Below are 14,460 nucleotides of genomic sequence, written 5' to 3'. Positions count from 1 at the left end.
ATTTGTACTTGGAGGAGATGTCGTTGCTGTCGACGTAATAAGAATTCTGTCAGGATGTCAAAATGCTCGCCGCTAATAGGAACTGTGCTATCATCCCCGCAGCGCCCCACAGGCTCTAAAACGTCAATGAAAGCATTGTGACTTGAATAAGAAATGTCCCTGTGAGGTGCGTGGCTTGAGCCATCAAACTGTGATCACTTGTAGTTGCAGGCAGAGGATAGATAAACCAGGGCAGCAGCCCCGACAACGCGCTGACAGATACTCTGCGGTGCCCCACAACACATTCCTGTGATTTGCTACCTCGCTGACACCATTGTGTCACCACTTCATGGGGGAATAAAATATAATTGACATATGTCCTGGACGGAGAAAAAACAAATATTATGTTTAAAAACGAGACAATTACTTGAACCGTGGAAGACACTTCAGGAGAAACTCATAGTTAGTTCTAGACAATTACACTTTTGATTTGATTTGCATTGTAAAAGGTATTTACATTGGAAACACCTTCAACAAGTTTTTATCTTTTAATTAAAAGATGTTTTTGGAGTCAACAAGAGAGTATACAATGTTTTAACAAGTCAAAGAAATAGTTTGACATTAAGGAAAATATCGATATTCTTGTGTGTTGAAGCTACAGCTAGCTATTGGTTAGCTTAACATAAAGAGTGGAAGCACACTCCTGTACAAAAGCTGTATCTGTAGAAACAGTAATTTGTGGTTTAACATGTGTCTGATTATTTTTTTTGTCCAAGATCAAACAAACAAGATATAATGAGTTAATCGGTAAGCTTCAGAGTAGGGTGGCTAATCAGCTAACCGTTAGCATACTGTCAGAAAAGGCCGCAAGCGTCATGGCTACGGCCTCAACAACAACACATTGTTTGACTGACACACATACAAGCATTGAATTCATTGTTGAATTCTGACGTGTGGTTTAATGTTTATTTTTTTTAATATTGGGTTAGCTCATAATGAGTGGGACAAAAGTGTATAGTCTATGTAAGCACTGAAAACATTATGGTGAAAACAGGGACGACTTACAGGTGAATGTTGCTAACTGGGATGTTTCAGTGATATTTTTAAAGATATTTGTCGGGAAACGAGACAACCAGCTTTAAAAAATGTAGGATAAACCAGGATGTTTGGTCATCGTACTGTAGAAGCACTAAAAAGCTGATTTTGTTACCTTTGGATAGAGCTTTTTACCCCCATGTTCAGTCTTAATGCTTAGCTAAACTAACTGGCTGCTGGCTAGCTCCATATTTGCCTTACAGACATGAGTGTTATATACGTCCTCATGAAGTTCTCTGCAAGAAAATGACTGTGTATTTCCCAAAATGTCAAACTATTCCTTTAATGGTTTGGCTTTTTGATCCTTCATTTTGTCTTGAGGGTTCACTGATGTAGCCTGAGTTCTGGGCTTTGTCTCCTCTGGCCCTGCCTCCCCTCAGTGAAGGCCTTCTCCACTGGCTGACACTGCTGGCTCTGTTAAGATTAGATTTGAATTTATGAAGATTGCCTCACCTGGAGCACTGCTGTAATCTATGCCACTGTAGTAATTCACATTTAGGCCCTCATTTCCATTGCGGTCAAGAAGACCCATATTTCACCATGACAATGTAATCACAGTTCCACATTAAAAAGTCATTATTGTTTAAAATCGGGGGACTGACTGAGAAAACACTGACTATACTATAGCTGTCTTTGCCATTCACACGGATGTTTACCCAAGAACAGAGGGCAGCGTGATTTAAACGCACGCTTACAACCTTATTGATCACAAGGGGGTTTGAACACACACACCACACACACACCCACAGAGTAATATCATTGTCCGTTGGATCCACTTGTGCTTTTTGTGCTGATTAGCAGGTAATCTCAGTAACAAGCTTTGATCCCTGCAGATTAGCAGAAGGATAAGTACACAACATGTTTGTTCTGATAGCTTAGACATGCTATAATCCGTCTCTGCTCTATTGCCCAGTGGTCTTAGATGAGAAGTTTTTCATGTATTTTTCTCTATTTAGCTGTAATAAACCCCAGCTTTGCTTAATGCTAGAGATCAGGCTATGGGGTTTATGTAATAATGGATCCGATTAGGAATTTTTGTCCTGAAAAGCAAAACATGCTGCTTCTTTAAACAAGCTTTTAAAGAAAGTATTTTGCTGAATGTTGAGACACTTGCTGATTTTTGTTTTTCCAGTTAGTGACTCTCAACAGAATTTGCCTGAATCTCATTTAACAACCTGCTGAGGTGAGCATTTCATCTTGATTTAATTTCATTGACAGAGGGAAGTCATTTCTGCACTATTAGATAAGTCCTCAGGCATCGCGTTGTACAGTTGACTGCTCAGCGCACAAGACAAGCTTTGATCCCGACGCTGCAGGTCCTTGTCCCTGACTCTCTTTCAGCAACAAGGAAAGAACAAAGAAATTGTAAGCTCATCCTATTGGATCTTAATAATATCTTTCATCTTTTTGAAATCATGTCTTTGAGGCTGTAACGTATATTGTGTTTTTGTGCATGTGAAAGGAAATGTGTTTCACTAACTGGTACGCAAGAAAATGAGATGAAATCAGTGGTTGTATTTCATTTTCTTTCTTTGTGCACGTAAAGTGTGGCATCCCTGACCTTATCAGGATGCATTCACTGGTGAACCATTATTGACCTCCCTCTTGGCCCAGACTTTAATCAGCATGATTTCAGTAAGGATCAATAACTTCTTTTCATGTCTCACACTTTTCTCTATTTTTTTTTTTCTTCACAAATCAATACGGTGCGTGATGTGTTGTTCTGCTACCGCCTCCCCATCCCCACACCGATGCAAGACCAACAACGGCTCCATTCAGCTTTTACTTGTTCCTGTCAAAATGTTGCATACAAGTGGTAACATCTTCTCTTTCTTCTGGCCCCTGTGAAGGTTTTCTCCCAAAGAAAACACACTAAACACTGGCCAAGGAGATTCAAATTGCATAAGGAACATCACCACTGACATTTCTCTCAATCCATATTCTTGTACAAGGGCATTTCTTAAATGACAATCCTGATTCGGATCAATTCAAATCCATTTAAACATAAAACCACGTCTTCAGTATTACAGATACATGTTGTCCGCAATAGAAGGGCAATGTGGTTTCTATGAAATGCATCTCCAACCCCAGATCAGTGGGGATTGCAGAGCCTTTGTTAGTGCTGAAGCTTTGTTTTCCTCTAGATTTATGATCGTTGTGGGTAGTTGGCAGGAGCTTGTGTGATTACTGCTTACACACTGATTTATACCTCACTTTTAATTATCTGAGGGGGTCTGCAGCTTGCTGATGCCAATACACCCCTTCTTTTGGGACCAGGAGGGGGAAAAGGAGCCGTCTCTTGTTTCCGTCCCACCCATTCTCCGAAACAGGGATCCACTGCGCTTCTGGCAGCATCCCAGTCCTCCCCAGAGCAGAGCAGACGGATGTCTCTGACATTCATACACAGTGTGGGATCTGAAAGGAGGCTTTATGGAAATATGAAGCTGCTGTCCACTGGACATGTAACTCTAACTAACACTCCCCAACGGCCTATAAATTATATGGTTGTGAGACTCACACAAATCACTTCCCTAAGCCCAGCTTCTCTAGTTACGTTCTTTTTTTTATGGAGCCCTCTACTGTGAAATTACAATGGCCAGGTCTCATTTCAGCAACAAGCTACTGATTTTCCCGACTCATTTAATAATTTGTTTTAATACCTGCCGTGTAGGATTTGACAAATCTATTAGCGTCTTTACTGTGCTCTTAATTTTGAAAGCTAATTGCAGAAGAATGCAACAAGTGAGGGGTAAAGTCCTTTCACGAACTATTCCCATGATTCATTGCATCATTGTCATGTCATTTCAACGTTCTGAAAGTTTCGTTTATTGCAGTGAGTGGAAAGACGCCAGGGCCGTTAAACGTTTGGTAACAAGATGTGCGTTATGAAATTAGATTAAGAAAACCTACAGAGTCATAGTTAAAGATCTGTCTTTAATTTCATTAAATACCCTCCAGATTAAGTCCACATGGAAAATTATTATGCAAAGTACTACTTCACACTTGTTGTAGTTAGACCCTTAAGCAAATTAAAGCCTCGTTAACTCAGTGATTTAAGTTGAATAATTAATGTCTATTTAAGGATATATTCTGGGCTAAAACGGATAATGCACATGGTGATTCCACTATCATCTTCTTTTCATTTTTAATGCCTAATCACCTCTTTTCTTCAAAAATCTGTAAAACTCCAAATCCATAAGAACTGATTTCTGCTATTTTGGCTGAAAAACAAAGGAATTACAAAACGACCGCGTTCAAAGAGCAAACTTACCTGATAGCTGTCCATTTCAGTCTAATTTCTGAAAAGACTTCTTCCGATAGCCATATTGAATACTAAATGGCAAACACTACATCATGAAAACGGATACATGGCGTTTAGAGTAACATATCTGTTGTAATCATGAGGATTATAATTGAACAGCCCAAATGCTGCTCACAGAAGGACATGTCTTGGATTTAAGGAGGTTTAATTTCGAGCAGGACGGTTTTGTCTTTCCTAATTATTTTTAATGTTCGTCATTAAGCTGTCCCTTGGGGGGGAGTGATCCAGTCCTCTGTCTGTTTGGACCTCATATCAGCAGCCAGGCCGACTCCCCATTAATCCTCCTATTGTTCCGTAGACCTGCTATGTGCCTTCCCCTCCAATGACCGACACAAGAGAAGCAACAGTGAGAGGGCATTAATGAGCTGGAGTTGAAGAGATACAACAAACAATGCAATGCTTATCATTCCTCTCGATGCCATTATCCACAATTTAACTGTCTGTGGATCTGAAAGAGCACGTGATAAATTAAATATCATAAAACTTTGAATATTTTACCTCATATATGTCAGGAACAAATTATACAAGAAAACGTGTCTCAATGCGTCATGCAGACTGTCATTAGTGTAAAGAAAAAGTCTTAGGCTTAGCATTAAATTAAAGGATTTGTAAAGATAAATACTTTTTAGGATTTCCCATGTCTGAGAGTCACTTTTCAATACTGCTGCTGTCTGAGCCCTGGGGATATGCAGATGACAGCAGACGCAGTAAGTCGTGGATCTTCCATCATCACGCGCATCATTCTCATTTCCTTGTATTGTCTCTCCATCCCATTTCTTTTTTTTTCCTGGTCATTTCCCCTGTCTGTGTCCTCGCTTCAATTCTCTTCAATCCTATTCAAAATGTTATAGCTGAAAATCAATGATGGGCATATCACCTGATTAGATCAGTGCGCAGTGCTCTGATGTGTGAGCAGGTGTGGCGTCCGGGGGACTCCACTGCAGCGTCGCCACATGGGGGTTGTAATGAGATTAGTGAAGCCTGCAGCACCTCACGCAGGAGATGTGGTTATCTGATTAGAGGAAAAGGACACTGTAACTTTTAGAGGTCTGTGATTGTGAAAACTCCCAACTCCGCCACACTGAAGCTTCTCCCTATAAGAAAACACAACCTAAGCAGCAATCTTTGTCATTTTGACCCTGGGTTTACAGTTTCACATCCTGGGGTCCCTGTTCCTCACTGTCCACACCCACGAAGAGAGACTAGGTGTGTGTGTGGTGAAGGTGGTGGGCATGGGGGGATTGGCGGTGTCACATTGATGGATTAGTCCGCTCATTGCTAGCTCCAGCGATTAGGTCAGCGGCCCAAGAGACAGCAACACGTCTTCTGTGAAATGCTGATGCTAGACTTACTTACCGATTAGAAGTCACTGCATCACTGCCAAGTGGCCACTGCCTCAGCGAGCTGCAGTGAATAATACAGCGGTTCCCCCTCAGAGAGAAGGTTTATTTGGTCAAATCTGCCCTCTCTGAGGAAGGCCTAAAGCTCACCCATCCTCTCCGTTCAAAGCCCACATCCTGTAAACACATGCTCGCCTCCTTTCTCTTCTCCTTCTGTAAGTGAGAAAGTGCACAGTAGCTACAAAGACACGCACACACATATTACCGCTCAGTTCTCGCTTTCACAATAATGCTATTCCCCTCTCCACAGCAGCCCACTTTCATTTGTTCAGTAGTGAATTCTCTGGCTGTTAAACTGAAGGATTGACTGTGGTGCTTGTCAAGCTTTTATCTTTTGCCCTGATTCATTTTCATTTCCACTATGAAAGGGAGGACAGAGCGGCATCCGGCGCCATTATTTTGTCCGAGACAAGCCGATCTCACTACAGAATCCAAAGACATATCATCTTGTGTGAGTCATCCCATTGTTTCTCAAAGACATTGCAACATTACTGTACTAAGAGAGATGATTGCAGTAGAATTTTATGGACTATTACAGTGAGAGCGATGGACCTGGTGACCACAAAGTAATAACGTCAATCTGCCCCTCACCACTGGGTTTAACAATACAGAAATGTGATTACAAAGGGAAAACTGTTTATTTATGTGTTGTCACCGCTTCAGAAATTGCACCATTTCTTTTCGATAGTGACCTCATTCTCTATGAAAGGACCATTTCGCAAGTTAAGTAGCTTGTCTCCTTCAGTTTAAAGGACAGTCATTTTCTGATGGCCATGTTCTGCTTTTGCTGTTTCCAGCATGTTCCTAATGAAAGCACAATGATTTCCAGAGATGTCCGGTTGTTTTAATTGGCTCTTTATTAGCAGCTAAATATGTTGCAGTCCCTTCTTCTGTTTCCATAGCATGAAAATGATCAAATTATAGATCAGATTTTATTATTCTGGACATTAAATTCAAGTAATTGTGTGAAGAGGATTCGTTTCTCTTCAGAAGTCGAGTCTATCATCTCCATATCGATGTGTCCATAAATGGTAACTCCACAGTAGCAGACATGAACTCTCCAGAAAACAAAAGGATGTGAACGAGGTTAACTCCTGCTCTTGTAAAAGACTCAGCCATGGAAAGCAGCACCACCTCAGCATCATAAAGATAAGAATACAGGTGTTTTCTATGCTCTCCAGCCCATGAGCCACTGTGTTGGCTTTTGTCTGACAACACACACACACTTCTTTGGATGGATGCCTTTTATGGCTCACGTCACAGAGAAATACACTTCTATTTCGCCTGATTGTTGTTGCCTGCTGGGCAGTTATCAAGCTATTGTCACTGTTACATTGGTGGAACTAATGGATCTGATAGAAGTGTGTTTGCCGAGCCCCATGCATTCGAATACAACACTGTTATGTGAAGGATTATGTGGCTTTGATGTATAGCTGCATGCACTGAGAGCTGTTGTAAATAACAAACAGTTTATAATAAGCTGAAATAGCTTGTATGACATTAGCATATGGATGTGATAAAGACTGCCACCTTCCAAGTTTAAAAGAAGTCTGCCCTCTTCAGGCTTGGAAAATAATTATACAATTTAAACGTACCAGTGTACTGCACAGCAGCTGATCAGATTCTGTATGTCAGAAAATCCAATTAACCCAACAGGTGTGGCAGGTGCAGCGTTGGGTGTATCTCAGTAGGTGTACTCCCCCCACCACCACCACCACCACCACCCCACCCCCCTTGTCTTTTTTTTTTTTTCTTTCCTCCAAGGCCCTGAAGGAGAATATCTAACTGAACTCACCAGGTAACTTATTTGCAATTAGATTTGTTTTATTTGCCCCATTTCTCCCCAGCAGCATCTGTAGCCAATTACTCCCTCAGTAAAAAGAAGTGCAGAACAGCTTCGGTTCCACGTGTGTCTGTGTGTCTGTGTGTGCATATGCGTGTGTGTGCGTCGACACAAAAGAGAATCAAGCCGTGTGTATGTGCAGCAGTGTATCTACAATTTGTGACAATTCCTATCCAGGGACGGGATTCTCTGGGGGACTTCCAGGAAATTACACCTTGCTCTCATATCACTCGATCATCTCAGAGCCTGTTGAGCTTCCCACTCGCCCCCCTTCTCCCCGCATCCCACCCCCCGGTGCAACTGACACAGTTACTCCACCAACGTATGGCACTGAAATGTTACAGCAGCCCAGTTTTTTAAAAGCCATTTCATTTTTCACTCTTGTGTTGGACTTGCAGTAATGGGCTCCTCTCACTCCACAAGGTTCCATCTATAATACACATTCAGCCCAATACTCGCTGACCTCAAACAGCGGATGCAATTATGACAGCCTCATGCCCTACTGAACTGCGCTGCCAGACTGCTTTTAGCCAGGCAGAGCCCGGCGCTGTGCTCCATATGCACCGTGAAGTTTTCCCTCTCCAATCCCTTCAGGATTGAATTTAAAATATGACATCATTGTAAGCCAGAAGGCAAAAATGAACCCCTTAATGGTTCTCAAGTCACAAATACAGCCACACACATAGAAACCGTATAACACCTCTATGATTTCTTACAAGCATGTGAAGCAAAACTGAAAATGTCTATTCTTTCATTGACAGGCCTCCGCACTGAATTAGAGGAGTATTCCTTCAGGATTACACACAGACCCCCTCAATCTTTAGTCCTGGGCCACGTAAGGTCTGACAGTGAGCTGTGCGATTCTATACAGAGATCTTTACGTACATTACAGTTGGATGGTTTCAGGAGGATGGAAGATGGGGATCAGGGATAAAGTCTTACAGTAGATTGCTCTCCATCGATGGTTTCAGTAAGTGCACTTCATGCTGAGGTTTCCCTCCTATTGGGTCCATTCTCCTCTGACAAGAAGTTAATCAGGCAAGAGGCATGGTGAACCCACATATATTGGCTGGTTAGCAGGAAGTGACTAGAAAGATGTATGTTAGGCTTTAGGGATTCCCCACTGTGATGCACCAACATCACAACACAAAGAATAAATCCAGGGAGTGACACTGAACATTGTGCACAAGGTGCTTCCATGCCGAGAAATCTTGTGTTAAAAGCCACAGCTAGACCATTCAGAGGATCAGTGCACGGCTTATAGATATTGAAAGGGTTTTTGACAAGAGACTGCATCCAACATCCTGATATTAAATTACTTTCTTAAACTCCTGTTGTGTTAAAACCTGAATATATGTAGCTATAACGCCGTGGCTCAATGGATGGCAATGTCAGTTTGTCATGCAGTCTGTGGGTCCACATTTACTTTATCCACTTACACCATGTGATGACATTTGTTGTTTTTCGAAAAATGTCTATTATATGAAAGATTGTCATGAAATTTGGTTCAGACATCCATGTCCTTGAATTGTAATAACTGTAATGATACACTGACTTTTCCTGTAGCGCCAGGTCCATTTTTCCCCCCCAGTACATCCTCACAAAGCTGCTCGCATGGCTGTAGACTCTAAGTCCTTGTTTTTAATTCTAGTGGATATTTTGAGATATATCACGAATTTGTCTCAATTTTAAAATAATACTTATAACTTAATTGGTACAGGTACAGATTACTTCCATCTTTTGTAGTCAAAATATGTGTATTGGTTTTGAATATTTCACTCTGCATCATCTACAGTGATTTCATTTTAATACATTTAGTTACAGCATATACAGTATGCTTGTCTATATGAAAGGCAAATGTAAACCTGTTTTAAACCCGGAGATTGAGCTGGGCATGAATGCACAAGGTTAACCTAAAACAGTGACTATAACAATACAACATTGTTGATTTTTCTTATTAAATACTATACCAAATTTACAGTAATGCAGTAGTTGGGAAGTAGCCGGAAAGGAAAGTATGCCCTGCATTGTTAGAAACGTAATACCTCATCCAAAATCACACAGAAATGGAAGTTAATGTTTCCATTTTTAATGTGAGTTCATGCCTCTCTTCAGTAAACAATGCCATAGAGTAAGTCTGGACAGGTCTTTTGTTGGTTTTGTCTATTTGCTTTGTGGGTACAACCCTCCCCTCATGATTTGGCAGTGAAGCATTTCAATTATTACAGAAAGCAGCATGTGTTTGGGATACTTCCTTCAGTAATAAAACCAATATTGCAAGATAATTATCATGGATTTTACAATACGGCCACTGCATTTCTCCTGGAGGGGAAACTGTCAAGCGTTTGCAGATGGATTTTGCTTTTTATTAGCTCACAGTAAAACCCTGCTTCACTATCTTAGATGTAATACAATCACCTAGCTTTATAGTCAAGGGAACCTGCAATAAAAAAATCAACGCATCAGTGGTTGCATACAAATTTAGTGTGCAACATAATGCATATTATACATTATGTACTCGTGTTGTTTTATGTTTTGGCTTTATATGTAATTAATGTCCAGATGGGCCCACAGTGTAGAAGCTGCGTTTTCACACAGTTTACTTCTGAGCAGGTCAGCCATATACAGAGCTCTACAGTGTATCTTTCTTCCTGAATTTCTGCACTCAATGTGGTTATTCATAGTTTCATCTTCAAAATATCCAGTTACCTTGGTTTTTTGATTGCTGTCAGAACTTGATCAAATATATATAACTCTATTTCTTATTCTTGAAGATAAAGGCATGTCAAGGTTCCTGAGCTGCATTGAAACCGAATCCCTGGTACGCGTGGCTGCATTCAACTGATATAAGGGAATGGCTTCCCTTTTTATCATCCAGAATGTCCCTATAGGATGACATGTTAAACCAACTACAGGGCAGTTGTGGCTAATTATTTCAACCTTTATTGCAGACGCAAATCCACTGCCAGCTCTTTCCAGCCACCCGTGTATTTGCCTCAGTTTAATTTACTGCTTGGAAGGTAATTCTGCAGTTTTAGTACATTTTACTTCAGCCTTGTATGACAGAAAAGCACTAGTACATCCTAAGAATCACAGGAGCAGCAGGTTAGTCTCTCCGACTGTCTCTTTGCAGCCTGTCAGAATGAGCCATGGCAGAGCAGGTGGGCTTGTCCCACCACAGAGATGTATGCATCAGGAAGCTGTAAATCCTCCACCGCCTTCCATTTGTTTACGCCTCCTGTTTCCCGCCAAACAAACTACTAGATTTCCCATGAGAGATCCCGACCCACACACGACGTCCTCAGTGGACATGCTTTACGGGCGTCACAGCCAGATGAGAACAGTTAAAACACCATTTTTAAAAAGATGTGTTTGTGTGGAGGGGAGAGCAAGGTTTAGATTCAGCTCAATTATTACCACAAAATGAGAGGATGTGCTATAAATCGGCATGCCGATCATGCCTGTCATTCTTTTGAAAAAAAAAGCCCTGATTTATTTCGCAGACAAGCAATTATGCTCATATTTTATTTTAACCCGTCTTCTGATTCATGCATCACACACTGGGGCAGGTGGAGAAGGAGTAGGAGCTGCCATAAGGGTGGGAAAGCAAATTTGTCAAACCCGTAATGCTGATACAACATGGGCAGTATATGCAGAGTACACACATATAATGTGATCAGGTGGATTTTACACTTTTTACTTCAAACCATGTTAATTACATGGTATAAAGCATACTTTACATTTTTATGTCAGACTGTAAATATGCTGCTTTTCTCTACTTTAGGATCATCGTCAGGTTTGTTTTATTTGAATAGAATCATTTCTTTGATGTCAAGCTCATTAAAAAGAGTATTCACACTGAGATTTACAGCTCTTTCTCTCTTAAAGGAAAACCAAATTATGTCAACGCTGCCATCCCAGATGGATTCTGTTAATTAGGTGCTCTGCAATTTCAGCACAAGCTTCTCATTTTATTTTTTCTAACACTGATTTGAGATGGTTTAACCGGGGCTACATCTTGCCTAAACCTTGTGCGAGCGAGCGTGTGTGCGTGCGTGCGTGTGTGTGTGTACCTAATATTTGAGTTTTATGTCTCCATGCCAACATGTTTTATTTACGTGGTGCCTCACAGACGAGTTGACATATTTCACCAGTGAAGGCCGTGACCCTGGTTGTTTATTTCCCATGATGAAATTGTCCAGAGGTTGATGACTCCGTAAATAAACAGTTCATGGAGCAGTAGCTCTTGGCTTCCGGTGACCAATGTAATTCTTAATGTGTAATCATTGTAGGGCAGATGTGGCTATACACGTGTCCTGCATCTTCTCTACTGTAACAATTCAAAGAGACTTGTATACACCACCGGCATCCTCTCAACATAAGGGACAGCTTTGTCTCAGGGTGTCATTTCTACGGCTACAAATCCTATTTTGTAAAAGTGCAACACCTCCCCCACCACTTTCACAGTTTCATTCCTGTTTGAAATGGTCTCAAATAAAAAAAACGGCCAAACTGAAAAAAACGTATAGGGAGCTTTTTTTATTTATTAATTTATTTGTTGTGGAGAAATAGTAGCAGGGACAATATTTCATTATATCCTTCTAAAAAAGATACTGCTATCAAAGCTAAGGCAGCAAAGGACAATATTCCTTTAACAAGAACAGATGTTCTGGTCTATAATCAGAAGCATTTATTTTGCTTTATTTTGTTAGTTGTGTTTTTGCAAAAAGATTTAAATACACACTTAATTTCAGTCTGTTTTCCATCAATTCAACTAAATGCAATTATTGGGTTAGTGCACTCATAAGACAGAAATTTATTCGTGACCCTTTTATTAGGTAATTATATATTTTCTGTTATAGCCTGCTTGTGGGATGTGTGAAGATGAGCACCATTATAATGTGTTATGTAATATATTTATTCAATATAAATGTAGGCTATGTAAAGAAAAGGAAAAGACATAAGAATTGTGTCCCGCTTCACTGGTAACTTTGGCTTCTCTTGGTTCTGCACACAACGTGTCAGTCTTACATATAATCCTGACGCTACAAGACAGACAAACATCTTCTCTCGCATCAAAAATCCAACAATCTCCTTGCAATGGAAGAGACACATCATCGGGGCCTCCCAAACCCAATTACACCCAATAAGCAGACCTGCTCATACAGAATTGGATCTAATTTGCTGACAATGAATGGACGTCATGTGGCAGGAGTTGTCTGTTAACACCAGAACAGCTGAAACCAGGGCTACAACACAGAAACAGGAAGTCTGGCAACTGCTGCAGCAGCTTACATTAGTGATTTTTCTTCTTGTGTTCCTTTTGATTTCGAAAATCTGTTTTGTCACAATGACCTCAAACCATTATCGTCTGAAAATATCGGGTTCAAGAGTGCAATAGTACTGCGTACGATAATTTACTTCCTACGGTGCATTTAGTAAAATTACTTATTGTAATTCAATCTCATTGCACCGACTTAATTGAGCTATGCATGTTCTATAAGTCACCATTCAATGTAGTTTTTTTTATCTGAGCCACCTCACCGTGCTTTGTCAGCACAATTTACTGCTTATAGATCCACTGCATGGACAATCTATAAAGTCCTCCCTCCTCATCACGCCCACGCAGCTGTTAGAAACTGTGTTGCAGAGGGAGAAATTAAAGGGCCAAGCAAACAGGAATCTATAAACATATTATGTCCTGTTGTTAATGGAAATGTCATCAGCAGAAATTCCACAGCTCTATTGAGCGATGAGCCAATTTCCCTTACTCTCTCTAAACCACTCGCATGTAAAACGATTGGAAATTCCCAGGATTAAGTGTGTACAGTAGCACCAGTTCACCGCAAAAAAAATAAAACTACCAAACTTTCCAACCAATTAAATTTAAAAGCCTCTTATCCTGGTTTTAAATGGACCATAATAAAAAGGAATTTGAGAGTAGAAGTGGAGAGCTTGTCTTGGAGGATAAATAATGACACATAAACATTTAGTGTGTGTGGCCAGTCCCTGCCGGTCATTTCCCTTCTCTGCCTTTTCCACAATAATCCCCATACCTATTGAGTTATCATAGAGTGAGGTGTGTGTGGGTGTGTACGTGTTTGTATGTGTGTGTGTGTGTGTGTGTGTGCCTCTGAAGCCTGAATCAGTGGTTGATTGACCGTGACGCCGACTGCCGAGGCAGCAGCATCACACAGTCGTGGTCATTCTGTGGGTCACTGAATAGGGAAAGAGACAACGCTTGACCTTTAATTTCATCATCGGCATCCCTTCAAACCTGGGTCGAATTTTACGGCTGGTCCAGACGAGTTGTATTCACTGCACAGTGGAGAAAGAAGTTCACAACAAAACTGTAGAATTCTCTCTGCGCAGAGTCAGTTCTGGCCATGAATATAAACCGGATCACAGGAAATAAGCTAAACAAACAGAGAGGGCTGGGCTCAACTAATCTTCTCTGGAAAGAAAAGGGACATTGAAACTATCACCCAACATTTGTATTCTGTGTTAGTCTCAGAGGGAGGAGGGCGTCTGAGAGACACACCTCGCATGCCTGTCTGGGTGGATTTACAAAAGCTTAATACTACTTTGTTCCACCGAGCAAAAGACCTCTCACGGGGCTGTCCTGTGCTCTTCCTCACGCTGTATCAAAGGTTTCACTCAATGTAAAATCTTTTCTCAGCACAGAGGTTACTGTTACAGAGAACTGGAAGGAATCACAAAGACAATGTGAAAGAATATTCAGAAAAGTAAAACTAATTTCTTCTTCTACACATGTTCTTTTTGAGGTTTCTTATATGAAGTCATGCAGGGGGAACCAGATC

The sequence above is a fragment of the Pholis gunnellus genome (genome assembly GCF_910591455.1).
Source record: "Pholis gunnellus genome assembly, chromosome: 15".
In the NCBI taxonomy this organism is placed as follows: domain Eukaryota; kingdom Metazoa; phylum Chordata; class Actinopteri; order Perciformes; family Pholidae; genus Pholis; species Pholis gunnellus.
This window is presented reverse-complemented; position numbering follows the sequence as displayed.